Here is a 16,799-nt window from a genome sequence, read left to right on the forward strand (position 1 = left end):
ATAGAGCGACAGCAGAAAATACCAAACGCCAGTGTGTTGACCACTGATTTCTACACTTTTTACTCACCAGTTATCCGTAATTGTTGAGTGCACATTCAACACAAGTTGTTGAGAGGCTTAAGCAGCACTTGTGGATCAGGAAAGGAGCATTTCGTGTGCTAATTGTTCTGTCAGAAGTAAGGGATGGTCCTGTGAGTGATCACAGCTTGCTACATTAGATTACAGTGTGATGCTAATTCACTGTACTTTTCAGTGCACTGATTTCAATGGTCAGAATTAAAACACCTTTCACTGGTGTTACTACTACCAGCAGTTGTGTTACTTAGGCTGCTGTCTGGAAATCCACATCTTATTGGATCTGTGCTGGCTTCTCTATAGATCAGCTCATGAACGTCCTCGCAATCCAGTGTGTCTCACACCTCTTTATACCAACATGTTCTCACCATGTCTGTGACCACAAGGAAAACATGGAAGTAATTGTAAAAGTGACTCCCTGAGTCTGCAACAGCCTGAACAAATAGCTTCAAAAGGGTTATGTGAAGGCCACTGGTCGAACTTCAAAACGCAGCCATCATCTCCTCAGAGTTACTGGTTGCAGTTGATGCTGGGTTGCAGCCCATATGACTCTATGTGTTGCAGCCCATAGAGTCACAGTTCCTGTACAGGGCAAGGGGATGGGGAGAGGTGCATTGGCAAACTTGGCACCTGCCAAAGCCAGTAAAACATTTGGAGTCTTCCACCAAATTTGAAATTATTCCTAAGCATTGCTGCAAAGGGAGATGGAAAGAAAATGTGCTCCCTCTTGATCTCGATTGCTTGTTCTATTTGCAACCAACTGGCCCAATGATAATGTCATTCCCAGAAGACAGCATGATATTAAAATAACATCAGCATCAATGCAGAGAACAGGGATGCTGATACAGGGTTTGTATCTTCATGGCTAAATTGTAGTTATTAACTTTTCCTAAACTTGTGGCTGATTTTTCCTGTGTCAAGTTTTTTTGGGGGGTTTATTTGCTGCACCAGAACACTATTAAGGACAGATTTGCTTCTGCTTAACTTAGACTTCTCTTGCTTCAACATGGACTCTAATGCTTTGACCCACTTCTTCCTGGATATGTTTAGGACACCTAGATACACAGAAACTAAAAGGTGCATTCCTCTTCCCTTTGCCTGGTTATATTGCTGCTGGTGGTAGGAAATGGGGAGCAAGGAACATGGGAATATGATGGAATGACACAGTGCCAGCTGTGTCATTCCAACAAGGACCACTTTCAGTTTGCTGTTGGATTTGGGGGAACACAGGAACTTGTTTAACACAGTATTTTGTAGAAAGGACCTTGTTTATATCCCTCTTCAGTTTTAGTGCCTGGGTAACAGCTCTTGGGGAACATTTACAAGAGGTTGCATTGATTTCTCGTTTCTCTGAAGGCCCCAGCTGGAGCCTTTCATCCTATTTGGGGCAGTGTAATTGGGGAAAGATTTGGATCAGTTGGATGCAGTTTAGAGGAGAACAAGGAGAATAATCAGAACTTCAGAAAATGTGGCCCATGAAGATTAATAGAAATGGGTTACTGAGCCTGAGGCAAAGCTGTCTGGAAGGGAGTGTGATTGTTCTTTTCATGGATGGAGAAGTCTGCTCTCCCTATCTGTTGCGGACAAAGCAATGGGACTGAAGTGTAGCAAGATTGAAGCTGGATATGAAGAAAGCTTTCCTGGTCAGGGAGGTTGTAGCATCACTGGAGTAGGTTGCTGGAGTCTCTTTTACTGTGTCCTTTGTGTCTCAGGGACCTTCCCTGCCATACGATTTCATATATCTCCATGGAGTTCCTAGAACTGCTGTTATTCCAGTACACTGCTTTATTCCTGCTAAAGAGGCTATATGAATGAAGGAGAATTTCCCCTCCTTTTCCTGGAAAGATGCCATCAATAGGTGGAGAACCTGATGACAAAATACTTGTTTTGAGAAGAAGCGTCAAAAGCATCTAGGAAAGAAGGATCCCAGGGATCTGGGAGGCAGGACTTGACTGCTGTTAATATATACCACTCCCCAACATGGGTTGATAAGTGCTGTGTCTGTCACATGGAGCTATAAGTGTTTACAGAGCAAACTACAGTTCTCTGGAACAAACTGCTCTTTCCTTTATCAGTTTTCTTCCTTTTCATTTTCTTCTCCCTGTGACTAACAGGAGATCACGGCCCAGTTGTATCCTAAACACTGTTTTATTGTGCCTCAACCTCAACATCAGACTGTGCTGCATTTCAGCATGTTTGGGGCTTGCCCTACAAATGTATTTGCTGACAGAATTTAGCTTAGAAAATGAAAGCCTTTTGTTAATGAAGAAATTAGCTTATTTTTTGTGCTTTGAAGGGTCTGTAAATCTCTACATTTGCATTTAAGGGAGAGCTGCTTCTCTGTTAATCTGGATGAACCCTGAACGGACTGTAAGGGGACTCAGGCCCGATGGCATGAGTCATTTCTCATCATTCATTTCTTCTTTTGAGGCCTTAAAAGCTTTCAGACAGAAACCTGATCTAAACCTCCCCTTAACAGACACGTAGGAACTCTGAGGACATTGATTGAATAAGTCGCCCAAACACATACCTTGGAATTCACTTTTTACTCCTGTTTGAAAGAGCAAACAATCACATGGTTGCAATAATGTAACTTTTGCTTTCATTATGACTGTATTCCCACCAGCTAATTACATTTCAGATACAAAGCCTGTCAACTTCCCTGCTCCACGGTGATAAAGGAACCTGCTGAGTAAAATAGCCACCACTGGTGTTATTTCAGGAAATATCTAGCTACTGTGGGAGAGAGTTCTTGGGTTTGTATTGAAGTAAAGAAACAAAACAGGAAAACTCTAGTAGATTTCTAGTACATGTAAGTGTCTATAATGATCAATAGGATTGGGCAACGTGACTTAAAATGAGTCGTAGTCTTTGTTTAAGGAACCTGCCTGGTTTTACTTGCATGTTCTTTTTCTCATTTATTGAGAATACTGACTGAAACTGAGGCCCTCTCCACTGGGAGTTAAGGTAGCAGCTTTTCTTGTCAGCCCGGGTGGGCTGGAGCTATTCCAGAGGAGTACAGTACAAACAGCTTAATTTCCTCCCAGCTATTTGCTACCACTGATGTCCTGGAGGTTATCACCCTAACCAGCTTCACCAGCTGTCTGGGGAGAAAAACAGTCCTTCTGCACTTCAGTGCTACTGCAGCCAACTTAGTTCGGAGCTGTTTTAACGAAGCCATCTGATTTTTATGTTCTTTTTCTCCTCTTTTTCTTTTCAGTTGAGCAAATGAGAGCGCTCACAGATATGGATTTGCCAGCTGAAACGTGAAGGTGGCATCTCGCAGCAGCAGGGTGGTGAACAGCCAAATCAAGCAGGGGTGAAGGCAGCATCTTTCACTGCATGGCCCTTTCCATAATCCGCTTCTGGGTGGAACATAAAGGCGCTTCCAGAGGTAGGTTTAGAGGCCCAGCTGACAGGTGCTGACTTGTTTAGCTGCTGTGTGTTGATTGCATTTGATTGTGTGCCCATAACCTGAGCAGATTCCAGAAAGGAGTTATATTCTACTTATGGCAAGTTCCTTATGCAATACATCATGCTTTTGGTGTGTAGCTTGGCCTTGGTGCAGCACTCATGGGAAGGAGTGAACTCAAATTAAGTGTGAATGAGGCTTTGAGGGGAGCTGGTGCTTTCCTGCCTGACCTGGCCCATGTCAGAGGACATATTGCTGTTTTGAGCTGTGATTTGGAGGAGGTGTTCACCCACCAAAGCATCGCAATATAGCTTCTGTCTCACTCTGCACCAGGGCTGAGGTGCCTTACTGTGTTGTCTGAAATGAGAGGAATAGCAGCACTATGAGGAAGGGCTGGGAGATAAGAGTGAATGGGAGGGAGGGGTGATGAATTCTTACTTAATTGCCCTCAGTAAATGAACACCAGATGCTTAGGAGGACACCCTTTCTACTCAAGAAGAAGCTCATGTCCAATAACTTCAGCTTTATAAAGGCTCTCTCGGTAGGTTGAGAGTCCAAACACACAGCGGCATGGCTCTTCAGTTATCTGGGTATCTCACTTAGCAAAATCAATAGCAAGTGGTGCTTCGGAACCTATATGGATCTGGTTCATAATATGTAGCAATGTGTCCAGATGTTTGGCTCAGTTGAGGTGAATGGTACTTGGCCAGTGGTCTGGAATGAGTACTGTGTGAATTACTACTTCTTGGTTTTGGTGTGTCACTCGTGAACTGTGTGATGCTCATCCCTGTTCTGAGGCCTCAAAGCCTGTGTACAACATGTGTTCCTGCAAAGACCTCAGAGTCACACAAAAGTGGCACATTGGCTTTCTGCAGAGTTTTTTTTCCCATGGGGAATGGTCACCCTGAAAGGTCTCCGTTGCTATGACATGAACATACTCATGGGCACGTGTCAGTCTCTGAACCTTTATGCTTGTAAATATATGCTGGAAACAGTGTGTGATTTCTAGGACACAATGATTCAGACCCTCTGCTTTGCTGATTAACATGCCACTACCTTCTTCAGTGCCATAACATGCTTTTATGCTAGTAAGAATCTGTGCCAGAGGACTAAGGAAGCAGGAGTGTATAATCAAGTTTTACTCTAATGTTATTAAATAGCTCTGGCCTTGGAAACGAGCACAAATACTCCCTTTATACATGAAATGGGCCTGAATGGTTAGGTAGATGTACAAGTATCCTGTTGGTTGAACACTCTTCATGCTATAGTTGTTCTTCTGAGCATACTTGGAGTTTTGAGAGGAAGTGGTGAGGACACGGTGCCTTAAAAAAGCCCTAATACTGCAAAGTAATTTTTTTCCATACATTTTCATGAGTATTTTTTCTTATGCATTGCACAGGTCCTAAATACATAAGATACATCATTATCTGCTGGCTTGGCCCATTGAGTAAACAATACTTGGGTTTTCTTAAGTATGAATATATTACGTTCCTCCATATACAAATGGAGTGCAATGGCTTCAGTGTGGGGAACATAATACAGGTTTTAAACTCCTGCCTAATTATGCACTTAACCAAGCCAGGAGGACAGTTCCTTTAGAGCCATTCTGGCCTGTCAAGTAAATAATATGCATTTTACAAAACCAACTAATTATGGATTTACCCACGGGACTGTCAAAGATCTGAAGATGCAGGTAAGTAATATGCACTTTACAGCTAACCATGCATGGGGAATTTGATTTAATTAAAAATGTGGTAGGTAAAAAGAGTAAACAATGCCTATCATCTCTCAAAAGCCAGGAAATTCAGGTTCAGTTAGCTCCTGTGCATCTTGAAAAGTCAATGTACCAGTGAGAAATATCCAAGACCAGGATTCACGTGGGTAGAAGGATTTTCTTTGAAGGAGATCTCATTGCTTTCCTGGAGCAATGTGTGACTCAAAGTGTCTCTTCTGGCCATCAGGATGTCAGCTTCAGGGCTTCTCTTGAAGATCCCTGTGCAGGTTCAGGGTTGGAGTGCCCAGCCTCTGCCTTTACTCACACTTGAACGCTGGCCTCAAGTTTAGGGGAGATTTATGTTAGGTATAAGGCAGAAGCTCTTCCCTGTGAGGGTGCTGAGGCGCTGGCACAGGGTGCCCAGAGGAGCTGTGGCTGCCCCATCCCTGGCAGTGTTCAAGGCCAGGTTGGACCCAGGGGCTTGGAGCAAGCTGCTCTAGTAGAAGGTGTCCCTGCCTGTGGCAGGGGATTGGAACGCGATGATCTCAAGGTCCCTTCCAACCATTCCGTGAGTCTATGATTCTATGATTTTTCCCAGGATTTTTGTACTACACTGGCTGCAGGCCTGACTAGGGAAAACAAAAAGAATGGAAAACTGAGTTAATAAATGTGTTTTATTAATATGTATTTGCCACGGTGCTGGTGGAATTGGTGATTCTGCTTAGGGGTACGAAGAGGACTTGCTGTAAGCTGCCATTGTGCTTTTTCTGAGCACCAGAAAAGAAACACTAAGGCTTGAGCGCTCCATCACATGTGTCTTTGAAACACATTGTATGGAGAAGAAGGCAAAGGTGGCATCGAGACTTCTCAAGAGGTTTGAATGAGGGAAATATCCTGAGCTTAATCCTGCCATGTACCAAGAACACTGTGTGTATCTTGGTGTGTCCCTAACCCTCTGTATACATGACTGCATGAAAATTCATGCCTGTGGAAGACTGATGTTTGTGCAGACTACCTTATAATTTATCAAACCAAGGAAATCCAGATCTTGGGTGAAAGGATAATTAGGAGTGTTAACTAGGGTAAATGAGTAGTGCAAGTGCTTCTATGTACATACGCATACTTTGATGTGCTAAACCAGTGATTTCTTCACTGAAGGCTTTAAGAGGTAAATCTGCAAGATTGCAGACAGCACATTTCCTTAGGAAAGAGTCACTTGACACAAAAGCAGTAAACAGCCAGTTAATGGTGACCCATTATTCCACTTCTCACACATATGTACAAAGCTATTATTTTATTTTTATTGAGCTTTCCTCTTTTTTTTCCTGAAGTCTGAAAAACAATGTTGGGACAGCTAAAATACACCGGTCCCCTCTCAGATTGCTGGGTGATACACAAATACATTGTCTGACACTTTCCCCACCCAGTTTTGTGCACCAAAGTTGCGTTCTGCATATAAATTCCTGCAAGCTATTGAGATCACAAGTATGAAATCTGAAACTCCTGGTTCTATGATGATAAAGGGACGTGTTCTTTAAAAAAGCCCAGTTTTGCTGCAAGCAATGAACATGCTATGTGGAAAGAGACCTAGATTTGAAGTAGAGTTTGAAATGCTGCAGGGGTTGCATTACATCCTTCTAACACTTTTTCCTTGGTCAGATAGAAGCTTTTTATTGTTGTTTATGTGTTTACTTTGTGAATATTAGATTGGAAAACTTCTATTAACCCTCTTCTTGGCTCCTTTTCTCCCCCTGCTTTCCCTGTCACTCACCAACTCTGCATTTACTGAGCATCGCGGTTCTGTTTCAGAGCTGCAGAACTATGTTGTTTAACCAGAAAAACATCCCCAGCATTTTCTCTTTCCTTAAAAACACCCCATTCTTTTTAAAACACAAAGTGGATTTGTGCTATTTGATTAATTATTGAAACCAGATGCAGAAATTTATTATCAAGAAATCAAGTTTCATGCTAGGAGAGATTGGAGCACAGTCAAATTAACAACCTGCTTTGTGTTTGAACTGTATTATGGTCTCACCATTCTGCTCTGTTTCTCACCAAAAAAAAACCCCAACCCAATAGCAGTGATAACTGCACAAAAACCCCCAAACCCACAAGTGCTGTTTATTGCCTAGAAAGAGCTGGGTTTGCTCCTACGGAAAGCAGAGGAGTGGAATGAGGTAGTGGCAAGCGGTGAGGGTTTCAGGACCAAACACTGCAAATAAAACTCACCTGGAGCTTTTGAGGAGTGAAAGATCAAGACTGCACTGAACAATTCCTTTCCAGCAATTGCCTTGACCGTTGGGTCACCATTGCAAAAATAATATGATAATCTTTACATTAACTTCAGTAGTTTTCTTTGTGCCAATTGCTCCTATTGTTACGAAGCTCAGCTAAGCTGCCATGATGGGAGGTGTATTACTGGACTGCTTAAGAGAAGACTTGCTTGAGTTCTCAAGCAAGGTGAATAGGACTTGGAGAATCTGACAAAAAATGTTTTATCTGAGCTGTTCTCTTAATTAAATTAGTCCCATTCCAATAGCCAGCTGAATAGTGATGTCAAGGAGGAGACAGCCACCTTACGAAACCTTTCCTGTAAAACTCCCTGTATTTTTAGATCCTTGGATTCTTTCAGTGCCATCTGTAGCTCACACATCACATTCTCCACCATGCCATTACCTTACAGAAGGAGATGAAAAATAAGGAATTATTTTATCTAGGTCAGAAAGGGAATACACTGAGAAAACTCCTCTGTGAAGGGAGAAATCAAGCCACCGCACAACATTAGGGAACACCAGGTGCTTTAATTTAGATATTCTTTCAATATTACCCATTTTAGCAGCAGCACGTCAGGATCATGTACGAGCCGATGCTGATGTTATTGCTGGCTTAAACAAATTCTTGCCTCAGCTTTAGGCAATTCAGAAGCCTTTTGAGCTCCTTGCTTCTCTGGTGCCCGATGGCCAAATCCTGCTCCTGCTGTCTGTTGGGGAGCTCTTCACGAATGGGTACCTTTTGCTGCGTGATTAAGACCCACAGGATCTTAGGATGTGTGTGAAGGTTTCCTCTTGTCCGAGCAAGGAAATTGTGTGGGTTTTTTCCTTTAGCATTCTCCCAAAGTACACCAAGAATTCAGAGGGAATTAGAATAACAATTTCTGTGGAATTTTCTTGAAGCAGAGGGGAGAACTGTGCTTGCCCAGGGCTTGACAGCTCTCGACAGTGCTGCAGCAAACCCGATGCGGAGTGTGGGCTGCGTACCGTAGAGTGTGAGTGCCCTCTGCTGCAACGGGCCACGCTGCACACGCTGCAGAACCGCGGTTTGCTTTTACTCTTCTTAACCTTCCAACAAAGGTGTTTTATCCTGGTGATGCACAGGGAATGTGCTGGTGGCACCGGATCTGATTGAGGACCGGGCTGTGTTCTACGCTCGGTTGGATTTAGTGGTGCCAGCAGTCAGTGGAGTTTACTCAGCTGGCACCTATTGTAAATATCATAATATTCTTATGAACGTTTCCAAAGCTGTAGTAAGAAGCTCTGTGAATAATTCCATATAGATACATGAATAAAGTGAAATGCTTTGAAGTACTTAAAAGTAAGTTTTAATATATTCCCTTAGTGCTCAGGTCATTTACGGTCAGAGTTCCCAACTCATTTATATATAACAGCTTAAAGGGAAAAACAGTAAATCTTAAGTTTCCCAGGTGGAGCTTCTACAAAATTCAGCAAATCTATTTAAAACAAAGCATTTTAGCTGTTAAGCATCCATATTATTTTGTGCTTCTCCATATAACTTCTACTGACAGCAGCTTTTATGGAATACTAATATTCTCTCACACACATTGCATATCCAAAGCTACTAATTACAAATCCCATTTTACACAAGCTTTGAAAAGGAAGCTCCAACACTTTGTAGAATATTCTTTTAAATAGCCTGGTACAACATTAAATAATCATTAGACAAAGATTATTATAAAATCAGGCTGCCAAATTACTGACTTTGTGTTTTCTGCAGCCCTAAGCCTTCATTTTTTCCTCAAGCAAAACTCCCACTGATTTGAGAAACGCGAGTTTTAGGTCTAAGTGAAACACCCATATGAACTGCACTGTAGCTGGATATGGTATTTTGGTACTATCTAGAAATCAAGTGCAGATTGTATATTGTGAACCTGTAACTGGGAAACTGCTTGTTTCCTTGCCAAGTGGTCTGAGGGCATCAATAGGATCTGAAGTAGCTTCACAGGTATTCCTGTGAATGTCAGTTGGAAACAACTTTAAAGTGAATTCCAGGTTCATGATAAGCAGCGTGTTGAGATCTGCCATAAAAGACAGTTCTTCAGTTGGAGACCGGTGGAAAAATGCAGCCTGTGGTAGGCTGTAATGAATGGAAGCAGCTTACATGGTATCTCACAGTGACCTCTTTTGAAAAAGGCCCTGTAAGAAAGACGGTGAGATGCTTTTTAGCAGGGCCTGTTGTGACAGGATGAGGGGTGATGGTTTTAAACTAAAAGAGGGGAGATTCAGGCTGGATTTGAGGAAGGAATTCTTAACAATGAGGGTGGTAAAACATTGTGAGAGGTTGTCCAGAGAGTGGCAGATGAACCAAGCCTGGAGACATTCAGGGCCAGGCTGGATGTGGTTCTGGGCAACCTGATCTAGTTGAAGATGTCCCTGCTCATTGCAGGGGTTGAGCTTTGTAGGTCCCTTCCAACTCAAACTCTTTTACGATTCTATGATTCGCTGAAAATGCCTCCATTCTTTTTTTGTCCCCAGTTCAGCACTATTCCGGATAGAGCCTTGAGCAATTTCAAGTGTCACCATGAAATGAATGCAGTGAAAAATCAATACCATTACAATTTAGCGCCACACAAGTTAGCTCAAAGTGACTGTGCTGTAGAACTGACTGGAAGGAGCATCCCACAAGTAGCGCAGGTGGCGCAATACATCTGTGCCTCCTGACACCTCGGTTCAAACACGCGTTAGTTTTGTTGGCTCAGATCAGTATTTTTGCCTGCTCCCCACAATGATGTAAATCAGAACTAATTTAGTAGTCCCTGCCCAAGAAATGTGTATTGCAAAGCTCTGCAAATCAGGACTGAAATGCCTTGACAAAGCCGTGTGTGGTAAATTCATGCAGAGATATATCTTCCCTGTATCTTCTGCTGCTCCGTGCTATTGTTCTTTTGCTTCCACAAAGATTGAAACTCACCTCAAATCTGGAAGATAAATCAAATTCATAACCTTAAGTGGATATGCAATTCCATAGAGAACAAGCCTGACAAAGACAGTGAGGCTAATACAATTGTAAGACAGCCGACTAGCCTAGGGGTTTCCTTTAATGTTCCTTCTACTGCAATCAGACGTTGGCACACATTCAGACCTGGTGCAGCAGGAGCTCTTGAGAGCTACATGAGATCCTGGGCTAATGAGACTGTTTTGAGCACTGCTTGCTAAGTTCATGGGGAATGTCAACGCTTCCTGCCCTAGGAGGTCACAAAGAAAGATGCAAATATGTGGCCAAGTTGAAGGTTGGACTGAAACTTGAATGAATGACATTGAAGGTCTGTGCTGAGAACCGGCTGGAAGCAGGAAACGCTGTTATCTTGGATGTCAGCATTTCTAAGTGCTGCTGGATAAGTACAAGCATGGAAGAGAAGTAGTGTCCTGAAACTACAGTGCTTTTTACTTTCAGTACCACACCGGGTAACTGCAACTTCTTCACAATGCACATGAATTCTGTCTGTTTGGATAGTAGATCCTTAGACTGGATCTCTTCACCCCATGTCTTACACAGGCAGAATTTTAAGAGCTAAACTTAAAACTGAAATAGGTTCTGGAGTGTTGGGATTTAGCCCTTCGCCTGAAACAGAACTGTCTGGATCCAGGCACTGTTTAGTAAGCTTGGCCTTCTTATAAACACCATTTGTCTTTTCAGTTTAAAAGCATCTCTACAGGGAGTCGTGGGTGAGCAGGGCTCCCAAGAGCTACCTTAATACCATGCCATGAATCACCTAGTGAGCTGGCTGCTGTTTAAACACCTTCGCCTTCAGCTCTGCCATCCCTCCTAGCACCTCATTCTCAGCAGTGTAAGGCTGGGGAGTTGCTCTCATGAGAGCTGCTGAGAATATGATTCTATGAAATATCATAGGTAGTTTTGAGGAGTGCATCTTGTTCAGTATCACATAGTACTATAAACATTTTGTATAGGATCTATCATATAACGTGTCTGACATTGATTTACAAGCTGTTAATATATTGCTGCTCTGGAACTGGACAGCGTAAAGCAAATAAACTAGCTGAAGCTGAGCCTCAAAATGAGAAGTAGTTGTTGCCTCTACTGTTACCAACTTGGTTGTCTTTTTGGTGCCTCACTCACAAAACTTAAGGAGGTGGCAGACTACTGTTTGTGCTCTTAATGTCAGAGCTTCCTTTTATGTGTTTCCCTTTAGAAAAAACGGGTTTCAAGCAGTCAGAACATACGGTCTTGTAACTCTACAAAATTGTAGCTTTATTAACTTCATGCAAGTTGTTACCAGGAGAGTTCTGTGCAGATATTGGAATGAAATCCGTACTTCTGCAGGAGCATCTACACGATTCTGAAGAAGTTAGCATGGCACAGGGCAAGTGTTTGCTCCAGTGCTCTCAAAACATAATGTGAAGCCAGAAATGAAGTACAAATTCTGGTTCATATGCTCTGTACCTTTCCTGCCTTCCACACAAACCCATGAGATGCAGCTTCCTGCATTTCTTCCTGACACGTTGCCTTGCAAAGACCAAATTCAGAAAACTCATTTCACATGCCTGGTTTATCTCCATGATTAATTCCAGGTTATGTCCATGTGGGATGGCCCAGCCCAATCACTGTGCATGCTACCATTTCCTAGGTGGAAAGCATGTGTAGTCCTCTGTCTTCCTGTCTCTCTTGTAGGGTAGGGAGATTTTGACGTGTTCTTCTCCATCTTGAGGTTCCTTCTGAAATTGCCAGTCTGGTTGCTCAGCAGCTTTTGTGCTTCTTTGTGGATAGCATGGATATTTTAAATAGCCACCATAGAGAGGATACTTCTGCTGTAGAATTGGAACCAATTTTGGTGACTGTCTGTGAAACCCAAGAAGCCATAAGGCCTTAATTGGTCCAGGAGCCATATAGAATATTTTTAGCTGTTTTAAGCCCTTCCATCTCTATGCTAACAGTGCACATTTGGGAGGATAACTGTATATCAATTTCAGATGCAGGTTCCTTTATTGAGAGGAAATATCAGAAATTAAACCTTTACAAGTATCCAGAAGCAATTATAAAATGAGTAGATTATAGCGGTAATACTGTAAATGGAAATGCACTGAAATGTCAAAGTACTTGCCATAAAATGTAGCAATAACATGATACTAAACACAATATAGAGAGATTTCAAATATTAATACCTTTATTATTTTCTCTATTAATACTGATAAAGTTCAAACAATCATCACCAAGCTGATCAGGGGAATAATAATATCATTACCATCATCTGCGGGAGGGAGCTATAATGGTGCTGTCATTCTGTCCTACTGGAAGATCACTTACGAACCGAGCTGGATTCTGACATAAATCCCTGGAGGTAAATGACAGGACATTACAAGGCTCAGAGGATAATTGTAAACTCGCATGCTAATGACTCAGACTTGTAAAGATACCAATCCTAACAAAAATGGGAACAAATAGTAAATTAATTTTTCAGCTTGGTTGGCACTGTCTGCTCGGGAGAAAAGTTCATTGTGTCTGACGGCTTAGTGAGCTTTGCTTGCTCTATTTATTCCACTCCTATTTCCTTTATGGGGATCTGTACATAATACACCACCCCTCCTAGCTGGTTTATTTAATGGCCTAATCAGCAGGCAGCTGCTGGAGTTTTAGCAGGATTGAGATGCCTTATTCCTGCAGAAATGCCTGCTTTGCAGAGAAGGCTTCTGAGCTGCTCAGACCAGGAGACCTCTGACCCATGCAGGTTGGTGCAATACTTGAACGTCTTCTAAAATCTATAGCTACTACTCTATCACCTTGGGTGATAGATCAAAGTCTACACGTATGTCTACACAGTGCTTAGGTGTCAGAAACAGGGTAAGCAATATCTGCATCTAACATGGAAATTCCGAGCACAGCCCTGCCACTGTTTATGTCTATAGTACCTAATTTTAACCTTCAGTATGTCCATATATTTTCATGCGGCTGAATTCCATTGTCACACTCACCAGCATGAATCTGTCACATCTTACTGATGCTGAGAGGATGTAACTTTGTCATCTGCTGAGCACTCTGCTTTTCATGAGAACGTGTTCCTTGTGCCTCTCTTTAAAACAGCGTGTCACAGGAGGCACTGAAGGCGCAGACTTCATATTAAGCATGCATGCAAGTGCTCTCTTGGATTGGGAACACAGCACTCACCTTCTTGTGGGAGCAGAGCCAGGCAGGTAAAAGCAGAAATTAGTCCTTCTGTTTCTTGAGGCCACACAAAGAACACAATGCAATCTTCTTTGTTAGTTATGCAGACTATGCGTGTGCCTATGGGAGATTTTCTTACTGTGTTTATCTCCTTTTTCTTACTATGTTCAAGTGAGATGGTCATTAAAAACTGTGGGGAGCAGAGTACAACTAATCCTGTGTTTTTCCTCTTCAAAATAGATTTTGCGTTGATACATTGATTTTTTGGTTTGTATGAGCTACCAACATCTGCCAAATTCAGTCACATCAGTGACTGATTTTATTAGAAAGAACTATATCAAATAGTTCTTTGCATTAATAATAATCATTAGATATTTACATTCAAGAGACTGAATACATATAAACCATTATATTACTTAAAGATACAGATACTCCTAAAGGACCCTATTCTGGGTACCAGATTTACCATCAGGGGCATTGCTAGCTGCTAAGGATGGGTTGAGGAGCAGCAGGGCCTCAGGCAGAGCTGTGGGCCACGTTTGTTGTTAAGGGATGGAGTACGTTTCTCCTGCACTGTGGAGGAGTCTGCTGCTCATCATGTACTTCACAGGTATGGTTTGAAAGTTGTTTTGGTTTTAGTAACAACAACAACAACAATAAGAATTTGCAGCGGAGCAGCCTGTGCATTTAATTATAATACTGAATATTAATTAATAAAACACATCAAAAATAAGTTGCTGGCTGCTGTATAATTAGCTATCTACACCCATCAGATCAAAGTATGTAAATGAACTACATTCTAATAAGCCCCACTGTTTAGCTCAAGAATGATAATGAATCTAATTTGCCTGCCTTAACTTAGCCAAAGCCACTAACTATGTGATTTTCTTTTCTTTGTACATTTTTCTGAGCTGGTACAAACCCGAGATAATCAATAATGGGGAATAGTCTCCTGAGTGATTCCCACTAATGCTAATGGGAGTTAATTGCTTATATTTAGAGGAGACTGTGCAGTTCTGGCACCCCAGTGAATATAAATTACACAGTGGCGGAGACTGCACAATGGGCTAAATCATCCCCACCCACAGGAGGAGGAAAGCTATCTGGGGGAAAACTGCTTTATTCCTTCTGCAGCATCTTGTCTGGATGCTCACAGGAGGGTTTTGCTGCCCAAGTGAAAGTGGTCTCACGGGGCATGTCCCAAGGCTCCTCAATGGACCTGGGACCTCTGAGATGTGTCCTTGGTGCCCACAGCCCCACGTTGGTGACCCCTGCACACTCTGCTTTGTGTGGCTTTAGAGTTGTCAATGCAAGGCTCGGCGTGCTGGGAGGAGCCGGCTCTAGGATTCCTCCTATGTATCAGATGGATATAGCCATCCCAGCTTCAGACTCTACCGTGTTCCTTTCAGCTCTCTGCTGAATAACCACAGAAAAGGGAACAGCATCTTGTCTGTACTCCCACACTTTTCCTGTCCCCATGTTTCACTTGCATTTTGTCCTCCTCTTCATTTCCTCACACCTGCTCCAGGGCACAAATGATAACCCTGCCATAGACTGCTGGCACCAGAAAGTCCCTGAATTCACTGGCACAGGGCACAGCAGCTGTGGGGTTTCATTTCTCCTTTGTTGTCTTGGCATCTGCTCACTGCAGTTCAGCATTGAAGGGCTTGGAAAGTGCAGCTGGAAGAATAGCATCAGCTCAAGGCATTTGCAGCTCCTGAGGTGGGGTCAGGTAGCCACAGGAGGACCCACTTGCTCCTCTTTCTTCATCCGGGTAGTACTGCTTGGAGGAAGGTCCTAGCCAGGAGATCTGGCACCTTGGACATGTCCCATGGTGAAACCAGTCTCTGATGGGTGATACTCCCCTATTTCCCTCCTTGGTGGCACAGGCATGGTACTAATGTGGAGAAACAGGGTTTTTACCCTGTTTTTACCTTTTTTTGATAAGGAGTTTGTCAGTCCCTGTTTTGAAGGGCTGTGCAGGGACACTGGGTTGTCAGTTCTCTCATTGACATCATGGAGAACTGAAACTCTGCCACTTCACTTCTTAGTCTCTGAACATTCTATTTAAATTAAATTGGCCTGACATGCCTCTATCCATTTTTAAACAAGAAACAAGACAAAACAAACAAAGGCGATTGCAGTTTAGCTGAGTCTGTGAAAAGTGCTGTATTATCTCAGTGACAAAAAACCCCTGTAGACTTACTGGAAGATGAAATTCTGCGTATTGTTAGGCTATAATTTAGGCACTTCAGGATTTAAAAAATTATATGGCTGAGTTATTTACAGCAGAAGAGAGGGAGTTGTGCCTACAGATTAGCTTCTTGTCATCATGTTTTTAAATCTGTAATGGGCATAATGGAGTCAGCTGTACAATGGTAATTTGCAAAGCCCCATTGATTTCAATGAAAGTGCAATGAGGATGGTTAAAGGTATTGGGAGGGCTGGTGCTTCCAAATGAAGAGAGATTAAAAAGGGCAATATTAGTAAAAGGAACAAATAGAAATGAATGGGATTAGATAGAAGGCTTGCAGTACTGAAGTCCAGGCACAGGGTAGCTGATCACTAGAGTGAAATCTGCCTGTGTTTAAACAGAAGTCAAAAGGTTTTGTGCTTCCATGTAAAGTATCTGACTTCTAAATACATGTTCTCATCTCTCAGTAGCTGCATTCCAAACTGATGTTTGCATCTACCGACTGCTTTTTAGGTCACTCATTGCTCTTATTTTTATCAAATGAGGAGGAAAGGAGGAGTGCTGAGAACACCAGGAATGTGTGGATGGCGCCTGCTTCAGCTGGGAACAGGAGCAGTGCCAAAGAAGCAAGTGTAGCAGTGACCTGCTTCCAGTTGCTCGCAGCTTTGCCAAACCTGAACCACTGGAGCAGAAGTTCTCTGCTCCAGCTGTCTCCTTTAAGCTCAAACTTTTAGACAACTTTGGCTGAAGCGTTCCAGAGATGAAGCTGGGAAGAAACACAGGATAACCTTTTCACTGGGTACCTCAGGAAGCCATCCATGCATGCTGGTGAAGAGGCAGTTGGATACCACCAAGGAGTTCTGGATTTGTCACCCCAAGAACAAGCCATGGCTACAGGAAGTATTTGAAGCTCAGTGTGAGTCAAGAGTAGGTGAAGTCAAAAGTGTTTTCAAGGACCCTCTTGATTACTGGGCATAGAGGAGTGTAGTTCA

General features: G+C 42.7%; 1 long non-coding RNA gene across 1 annotated transcript in view; it reads left to right on the top strand.

Annotated features, from left to right (window-relative positions):
* LOC133273518 (uncharacterized) overlaps nt 1–16,799 on the top strand; it is a 148,347-nt gene that overhangs the window by 82,874 nt on the left and 48,674 nt on the right. The window contains exon 3 of the long non-coding RNA XR_009744862.1: nt 3,296–3,469. This is a non-coding gene — a long non-coding RNA (uncharacterized LOC133273518). The remainder of the gene's footprint in view (nt 1–3,295; nt 3,470–16,799) is intronic.

This window comes from Pezoporus flaviventris, unplaced genomic scaffold (genome assembly GCF_033815535.1).
Source record: "Pezoporus flaviventris isolate CSIRO_AGI_PZ_B2104156 unplaced genomic scaffold, CSIRO_AGI_Pfla_v1 ptg000031l, whole genome shotgun sequence".
Lineage (NCBI taxonomy): Eukaryota > Metazoa > Chordata > Aves > Psittaciformes > Psittacidae > Pezoporus > Pezoporus flaviventris.